Genomic DNA, 9,149 nt, shown 5'->3' with positions numbered 1-9,149 from the left:
ATAAGTGTTACAAGACACTTGAAGGATTAGGAGATAATTATACATCTTTCAGCGCTGAAGTTAACAAACTGATTGCACAACACCAAGAGCGAGCTCTTGTTGCTAAAAAGAAAGAAGATTGGAATGAATGGGACATGAAGGCTGGTCATATTCACAAATTGCACTCTCTGTTTGAAGCGCGCCAGAAGTTATCCAGTGCCCAAGACAAATTGTCTAAAGCCAAGACACAAGCAGATTCTTTAAACCTTAAAAGAGAAGAGATGGCAGGTGCATTGTTTAAGCTTACCAAGGAATGTCATGAGGCAGAAGAGAGAGTTAAGATCTTCACTGCAGATAGAGATCAATGTAAAGAGGCTCATTCTCTTGCTGACGCTGAAGTGGGAAATTTGGACGCCAAGAAAGAGGAAGCTCGTGCGGCAGTTAAGGCGATCAATGAACAATATAATGCTGCCAATAGAGAATATGAGAAAATAAGAAATCACTTGCTGCAGCTAGTAAGGAAGTAACAGAATAGTTTACTGCATGTTTAACCTGAAAAAAATCTTCCTGGTTTACTAGTCTAGCCTCTTTCTTTCGCTCTTTCTGTTTTGACACTGGCATCAGGACTATTTTACAAGTGGACCCTGAATGTATTGTAACATCAAATGTAGGAGCTCAAAATGTTTATTATATATGTTGTATTGATTTGTCCTTAAATTTCTATGATGTATTTATTTCTGTAGCGGTTGTTGTGATGGCTCTAGCATTTCTTCTTGTGATGTATCTGTTGAGTTGTAATTTGGTTTCTGACAATCTAATGTTCTGTTGAGTTAAATGAGTTTCTGCTTAGCAAAAAAAAAGGAGTTTGTTTATACTTGGTGGAGTCTTTGTGATTAGAAAACAAAGTTGATCAATCACAAATACCTGTCTATGACATATGCTTTAGTTATGATGCTTAATTTTTCAAATTTAATCTAAGTACTATATTCTTACAGAAATTTTCTTTTCCAGCTTCTGCTTACTTGTATTTCTGGTGTAACAATATTCTGTTCTTGTAATACCTTTTCGTTGTGCCTTGAACCTTTATTTGCTACTTTCCATTAAGAAACTTGGATTGATACCTTCAATCGGCTGGTGTTTAAATTATGTACTTTGCACTTGATTCTATGTCATCAGGAAGTCTTGTGGTACTATTTACCACAATTCCTCAACTAGCTTCAGAAAGCTTAATGCTGTAGTCTTAGCTTATATATACATTGACCACATCAGAAGCTTATTTTACAATGAGTTAGTTGCTAATAAGACGATTATGTTACTACTTATATAGTAGCATCCCTAAGCCTTTTCCCTAAAAGTCAGGAACATGTGGGAGATCCCTAGTTTAGTTTTCTCTTTTCTTTTCTCTCCATTCGGGAGCATTGCGCATAGAGAATTTCCAAATCTAGAGAAACAAAGATACTTGTAAAGAAATATATTTTCAATGAAAAACTTGTTGTATGTAATTCATTACGACCAGTGTTCTAAAAGTCAGATTAACAAGTCAATAATTAGCCTAATCTATTAACTATTATCTATTATCTATTATGTAAATAGTGTTGCAACATAGGGGTTTCACTGCCCGGTACTCTGCATGTTAATACCATGTTAGTTCTGCTTAAGATAACATTAGCTCTGCATTCTGCAGTCATGTATACATATAAATATATGTATATACTCTGTAACTCGTCCGCTGCCTCTAACCCTTCACATCTTCGTGCCAATCCATCCCCGTCAAATTCACGTGACGACCGCCTAATTGACAGCTCTTTGTAATTTTCTCATCTTCTAATAATCTACATATGGCATGAAAAATTGAGTTCAATAACTGTATCAGACTTACAGTGGCAATACTTTCTTGATAGAATGTGTAAATGAATAGGGTCTTCTTTACAATGATGACCTCATTTTGTTCATTTTCTTTCATCTACAACATTTTTCTTTTTGCAGCTATGCGGTTGCGGGGAAAGCTGTGCTCTCGATTCTGTTTATACATCCGAAGAGGCATCAACTGGGTTATCCTTTGCTGTCAGACTTTCAACCTCTATTTCTCTTTTGTACTGCAAAGGTAAAAATCGTCTCTGTAGCTGCGGTAAGTTGGTGACCTTTCATGTCTTTGCTATTTTCATGGTTGGCCAGCTTCAGGGTAACTAACAAGATGTTCTTAATGCAAATTTACTGCTGTAATGTTGCGGGCTGATGAATTTTGTCAATTAGTTAGGTTAAGATTTTGTTGTTCTTCGCAACATTGACTAATTTTTCAGGCATATCCTTTTGGGATATTTTTAGTAGAAATTATAGAATCTTTGTATTAAATTATGAGTTCTCCAGAAATATTGTTTTAGGCAAAATTAAAAAATCAAGTCATCAACTGAGAGGCATAAAATTGGTAGAGTTTGAGCAATAGCAAATTAAAGTATACTCCTTAGTGTTAGAAGCTTAAAAATAATCATAAATTTGGGCGTTGTGCTATATCATATCATTATATTTACAGGAGATTTTAATAATTAAAATTTATCTAAACCATTCTGTAACGAAGATGATTCGTGAGTATTAGAAGCTTAAAAAGTGATCATTAATTTGGTCATGTATTATAATCACATCTTTAGATTTGCACGATATTATCCAAATTTATCTAAGCAGTCTACATCTAGAGATTTAATCAAATTTAAGTCATGGTTTATGATGCTATTATATTTTTTCATATTATTTATATATTTTCCACATATGTAACTGAATTGCAGGCAATGAAGTTACTCGCTCAAAAGTCCTAATCATGCATTTGACATGTTATTAGTTAGCTAAGTATCGTATTAGCTAACATAATTAAAAAACTACTTCTAATTTTTTAGGCCTTCTATCTTGAGTTTTCAAAAAGGAAGAAGAAAAACTGACATATTCTTAGTGTTAGCCTCTTGTGGCATGTCTCGCTTGGTTCAAATAAAAAAAACACTTTCTTGCACATTTTCAAACAATAAGTAAAGGCTACAAGGGCACAAGTTTTAGATCTTGCTTGGTGATCCATATAGTTGAGTGATCTCTTTTTCTTGTATCATGGATTGTTAAGGTCTAAAATATGGTGATTGTGCAACTCTGCGTTATCCCTACAGATTGGAGTGGCCAGTAGATAAGTTTTTCGTTTAGTTGGCATTCCTGTTGATCTCATATCTGATGCTTCAAGCGAACCCATTTAGACATCAAATATACTTTTGTCAGCACAATATATATGTGTATTAAATTATCTATTGCTATAACAGTATGACCTCTTTTAATATAGTCTCACTTTCTATTGTTGTTAAATCATGTGACATTGTTTATATCATAGTAAAAAACCTAAATTCAGAAGATGTGAACTATATAAGTCAGTTTCCTATTGTGATGTTTGCGTATGTTATATTTTTAGATTAGCTTAGGGCCCTACATATGTTCTATATTACCAACATTACAACTGCAGAATTTTCCAATAATAGCTTTAAAAAAGTCACTAATTTAGTTAAGAAAGTAGTTAATTTGGCTGTCAATTAAGTGAGGTGATAATTAACTACACTTGAAAGGAAAGGCCATTTACTTGTAAGAAGGTAAATTTTGGTAAGAATATTAATTATTCCTGAACAGAGCTTCTAACTCATACAACCTGACAACCCCTGTTTATCTTTCTTATGTCAGGACAACCTCTTTTTATCAGCATATAGAAAATATTAAACTATATTGAAAAACTATCAATTCATTTAACAAGCGTAAAAAAAGCCGTTCAAAGAAGTATAAGAACACTTGAAAGTATACTCTTTTCTTTATTTGAATATGAGATTCAGAACAGGTTCATGTGAATTTTGTGATTTTCAGCATTGGTGGATGATAGCCACAATATAGTGTAAGAGCAGTGTTACTGCAGAATTGCATATGCAAAACAGCCATGTTAGCAAAATCTCGATAATATTCCTGCCGGTTCCTAATAGGTTTGGAGATGCTGCCGCTAAATGCTTAAATACGGTCTGGCGAGCTCTTGCATTCCTGTCAATACTCCAATGGTATAAAAAAAACAGCTGCTCATTTTCATTTTCCCTGAATAATGCTCAAAGGTTCGGATTTCATTTGCATTGTATTTAATATCCATTCTCATGCTAGGTTGTTTAAATTAAGAAAATGGACAGTCTTATGTTTGTTTTACTTTTTTTCTGCCTTCTCTATTTTACAGTAATTATTTTCCTTTCTAAAGTGGACTGGTGTATGGGTGAACATGACATATTCATAAATTTCAGTTTCGGCAATCATGGACCACGAAGTTGTATTCAGTGACTTATTAATATAAGCAACGTGTCTGATCTTGGCCAGTACCTGAGGTTATTACATAGTTTTTGTTTAGGCCTACTATATTGTTAAGCAATTTAGTAGCGGAAATAATCTTTATTTATTCTTTACCCATTACAAACTGTCTACAGCCAAGTCACAAGCAGATTCTTTTAAGGTATAAAAACAAGAGCTGACAGGTGCATTGCTTAAACTTACCGAGGAATTGCATGAGGCAGAAAGAGAGAGTTAAGACCCTCACAGCTGAATTGCTTGGCTCATTCTCTTGCTGAAGCTGAACTAGGGAATCTGGAGGCCAAGAAAGAGGAAGCTCGTGTGGCATTTAAGGCGATTAATGACCAATATAATGCTGCCATTTAAAAATATGAGAAAATAGGAAATCACTTGCTGCAATTAGCAAGGAAGTAACGGAATAGCTTACTGCATCTGCATGTTTAACTTAAAAGCTCGTTCTGAAGTTTGTTTGCTGAGTTGGGTCTGTCCACCCTATAATGCCTTCCTACGGTATGCCTTAGTAGGATTTATGTTTTTGTTGAGTTGATATGAGTTTCTAATTAGAAAAAATATGTTTGTTATTAATTTCTTAATGGTGTCTTGATGATTTGAAAACATAGTTTCTCAATTATAAATATTTTATTCTTCTCCAGCTTTATATACTCATTTTTGATAGATTTTTTCTTTTCAGCTTTTGCTTACTTGTATTTCTGGTTTAGCAATATTCTGCCATGGCAATACCTTCTCATTGTGCATTAGCATATACTGCCTTGAACCTTTATTTGCATTGTTCCATTAAAATTATGGATTGGTACCTAAACTGTCTGGTGTTTAAATTCAGTACTTTGCACTTGGTTCATCTGACTGCTATTAACCAGCTTCAGGATGCTGAATGCTCGATACTGTTATGAAACAGTATCTCGATATGATGGTTCTTATAAGACACATGTAATTCTTCATTTACTTATAAGACACAAGGAGAAGATGATGGTTCTTCGGTTTCTCAAAACAGAATCTCAAGATTGCAAATTCAGTTACAGCTTTGATATAGCAGTATCCCTAAATCTGATATATCAGATGTTGATCCACACCCTTCATGATGTGATGATACAAGGTTGAGACTGTATACACTGATAAACTTTATCGATTAGCTTGTAAGCTCTTTATTCTCTAGATTTTACTTGACTTGAATTTTTGTTATTCTGCTTCTGTGTTTTTCTGCTTCTTTAGATATTAATGAAATTTCTGATCAGATTTTGATTAAGGTAGGCTATTGACTTGCATGAGCAATTACATTTGGAGAATAAAATAGAAGAACTTACTTTGATTACTCAAGGGTTACCAGGGAGGACAACATTTTTGACTTATTTTAAATTTATTTTTATTTTAACGTAAATTCAATATTTTTTTGTAGTTATAATAATTTCGTCTGGACTCAAACATGTTACTTCAAAAATATAAAAATCATTTTTTGTTTAATAAATTGGTTAATCACATCAAACTTATGTTAACGAAAAAATTATACCGCTTTCTTTCAGCCGACCCGACAAAAGTCGGAACTCCAAAAGTGCTAGGCCAAATTATCACCAAATTATATTGAGCACAGACAGGATTATACCATTTTCCCTGCTCTTATCTACCTGTATCAGATTTCAATTTATCAAGCCTTGTGACAAAATCATCATTCAAAACAATGTAGCCTTTTTGGAGAAAGATTCAGTGCATGCTGACTTCCATTCCCTGATGGATTTCTTGAAAAACTCTCCAATCATTTATGCACTCACTGCAAGCCCTCCAATCTATGCTGAAATAATTCAAGAAATGTCGAGCTCAGCTGATTGCAGCAGCACAAAAGGTGGAATAAAATGCACAATCAAGGGTAATTCCTATATCATAACTCCTCCTGTGATCAATGAAGCACTTCATTTGCCTCTTTCCAACTTCGAAAACTTACCAACTGATATTATTTCGATGTTAAAAGCTATTAACTATGCAGGGAACCCCTGGCCCTTAAGTCAAATAATTAAGAAATATTTTAGGAAGGAGTGGTCGTACTTCTTTGACACTTTAAGGGTTTTGCGGGGAGACGTTCGTATGCTACCATAAATATTTTTGTTCTGAAAATTGCGTATAGCCTTTTTATGGTAGGACAATTAAAATTGGAGAACTACTGCTAGATGAATTCTCTTATAAAGTAGGTGCTGTGCCAGGAAAGAGATCATATTATCTATTATCCGTGATTCCTTATGAATATTGCTAATCATTTGTGTAATAAGTCACTGCAAGCCCTCCAATGCTGAAATAGTTCAAGAAATGTGGAACAGAGCTGATTGAAGCAGCACAAGAGGAAGAGGTGGAATAACTGCTTCTGTGATTAAGCAAGCACTTAATATGCCTAACTCCAACTTTGAAAACGCACCTACTCAAGGTGAGATTATTTCCATGTTAAAAGCTATCAATTATATGCTGGTTTTTTAGTCAAATACTTAACAAGAAGTTTAGGAATGAGTGGTCCTACTTCTTTGACACTTCCAATAAAGATTTTTTTGGGGAGATGTAGTTCCAATGCTACCATAAATAATTTTAATAAAGTATTTAGTATCTACTGAGTCAGCAATCCATGTCAGCTATATTCTCCACATCATCCATCCTCTTGTCTTGCCTGCTGCTCTACTTTGAACTGATTAGGTCCACCTTCATTTCTGTTATCGTTATTTTCGTTTTATCCATGTTGTTGGAAAGTTTCTGCCTTGGTGCTTATCCTAGACTTTGCTATATAATCATGTATGACTTGTTAGAAAATTAGGATTTTAGAGCTTAATTTAATTATGTTCTTGATGTTAATCCTAAAATCTAATGATTGAAAATTGTTCAATGATATTTGAACTTAAATTTTCATGTATGGTTTTAAGAATTTTCTTAATGAAATCCATATAAAATGAGAGTTGAAAGTAGCTTGGAAAAACTTGAAAAAATTTGAGAATGTTTGTCCCACATTGAAATAAATAAAGGAGGGTGTGTGCTTTATATGGTATTACCCACATGAGTAGTATACAACTACTAAGGTGTGTGATGGTCCATTGTGTTGTTGTGTGCTTCACGCGCACACACACGCGCGCCACGCACCGGACCGGACCGGAGGGCGATTTGGGCGAATGTCTCGGCATCTCGCGTACGCGAGGCGACCTGGGCGAGGATTTTATTTATTTGAGAATTAATTTTAATTCGAATTTATTTATCAGTGATTGGATTATTATAAATTGTTGGGCTGGGTTTGATACTGAAAGTCACTTTGTTAGTGGGCTTAGTCTAAATACCTTGAACCTGGACTAATATAATCTGATCTGTAACTGATGAATAAAATCAGAACTTAAGTTCTGATATGATATCTCAGAACTTTACTTAAGTTCTGATATCAGAACTTAACTTAAGTTCTGATATCAGAACTTAAAGATCAGAAATTAACTTAAGTTCTGATAATAATGTGGGCTTTAATGGGTGTTAATGTGAAAAGCTGTTATAAGTAATTTAAATTCAAAATCTGATCAGTTTTGATTTTTTATTAATGAAGCAGTTTAATTCAGACATTAAGTGTATGGACAGTTTCATTTTCTCATCTCCTATAAATAGAGGTTAAAGTGAATGTATTATACACACTACATTCTCTTCTCTTCTCTTCAACCTCTCTGCATTTCTCTCCCAAAAGTCCTGAAGTGATGATATTTTCCGGCGACTGAGGTGCTGGTCGAAGTGGAGCTTTTGTTGCTGCTGTTAACATAAACTCCGAGCTGTTTTATCCTGGTGGAGATATTGTGCGCATCCCAAACGCAGCAGGTAGGGGCAATATTCTCTTCAAGAGCAGCCAGGACTTCGAGCAAGGCCTGGTGACTCAGCTGTGATCATTTTTCTTGGCATTTTGTATCTGTGAACCTTTATTTCAGTCACTGTTAAAAGCTATAGGTTTCGGGTACATCTTTCTTTCTCTCCTCGTTATTTCAGTTACTGATTTTGTTTACCTGCATGTTTTGTTTTGTTAACTGTGGTCTTGGCCTAAACTTGCTAAATTTTTTATACACTTGCTTCTATGTTGCTATATTTGTTAGTGAGATTTACAACATTCTTGAAGAGAATATTAGTTATATAGAATTTAGCATAATGGTTAACGAAAGTGAGGTTATCGTTGGTGGTGGTAGCAGTTCGGGTGCAACTGCTGGGGCCATTGATTGGACCACCTATAGTTTCCAACAAGCTGTTGAACTAACCGGTTTACCGGAGAAATTCAACGGTGGCATTGGCTTTTCTCGCTGGCAGAAAAGGATGAAGTTGTGGCTGACTATAAAGGGTCTGTGGCCGGTTGTGGAATATGAGAAACCAGTAGTGGATCAAGAGAAGGCTGACACAGTTAAGGCTTTTGCGAAGTGGGCTGAGAAGGATGGAGTGGCTAGGGCAGGCCATTATGGCGGCACTAACAAACACTTTGTTTGATGTCTATTCTTCTGATGCCTACTCCGCAAAACTCTTATGGGAGAAGCTGGACCAGACACATAATACTGACTCACAAGGTCTAGAAAAGTATTATGTGGCAAGGTTCCTCGAGTTCAAGCTGGTGGACAATAAGTCCTATGACTGAGCAGGTGCATAGATTCGAGATGATAGTGCATGCTTTGAAGGAGTCTGGAATGAATCTCCCGGAGAAGTTTAAGGTGATGAGTGTGATTGAAAAGCTCCCGAAGTCTTGGGAAGAGTTCTCTCTCTCCCTGAAAAGACAGAAAGAGAGATCACCTGGACCAACCTTATGCTGGACATCTCGGTGCAAGAACAACACAAGTCCA

General features: G+C 35.2%; 1 long non-coding RNA gene across 3 annotated transcripts; it reads left to right on the top strand.

The window, feature by feature from the left end:
- Positions 1–1,352: 1,352 nt before the first annotated feature.
- On the top strand, positions 1,353–8,171 carry LOC141672443 (uncharacterized). Of its 3 annotated transcripts, none has more exons than XR_012555527.1 (8): positions 1,353–1,787; positions 1,966–4,094; positions 4,211–4,355; positions 4,455–4,827; positions 5,159–5,431; positions 6,017–6,196; positions 6,642–6,745; positions 7,950–8,171. It is a non-coding gene; the product is annotated as an uncharacterized LOC141672443 (long non-coding RNA). The 3 variants fall into 3 exon arrangements; XR_012555526.1 differs by having other exon boundaries at positions 5,159–5,471; XR_012555525.1 differs by lacking the exons at positions 6,017–6,196; positions 6,642–6,745; positions 7,950–8,171 and having other exon boundaries at positions 5,159–5,581.
- The last annotated feature ends 978 nt before the right edge of the window (positions 8,172–9,149 follow it).

This window comes from Apium graveolens, chromosome 7 (genome assembly GCF_009905375.1).
Source record: "Apium graveolens cultivar Ventura chromosome 7, ASM990537v1, whole genome shotgun sequence".
Classification (NCBI taxonomy): Eukaryota; Viridiplantae; Streptophyta; class Magnoliopsida; order Apiales; family Apiaceae; genus Apium; species Apium graveolens.
Note: the sequence above shows the minus strand (reverse complement) of the source record. Positions and strands in the feature narration are given on the sequence as shown.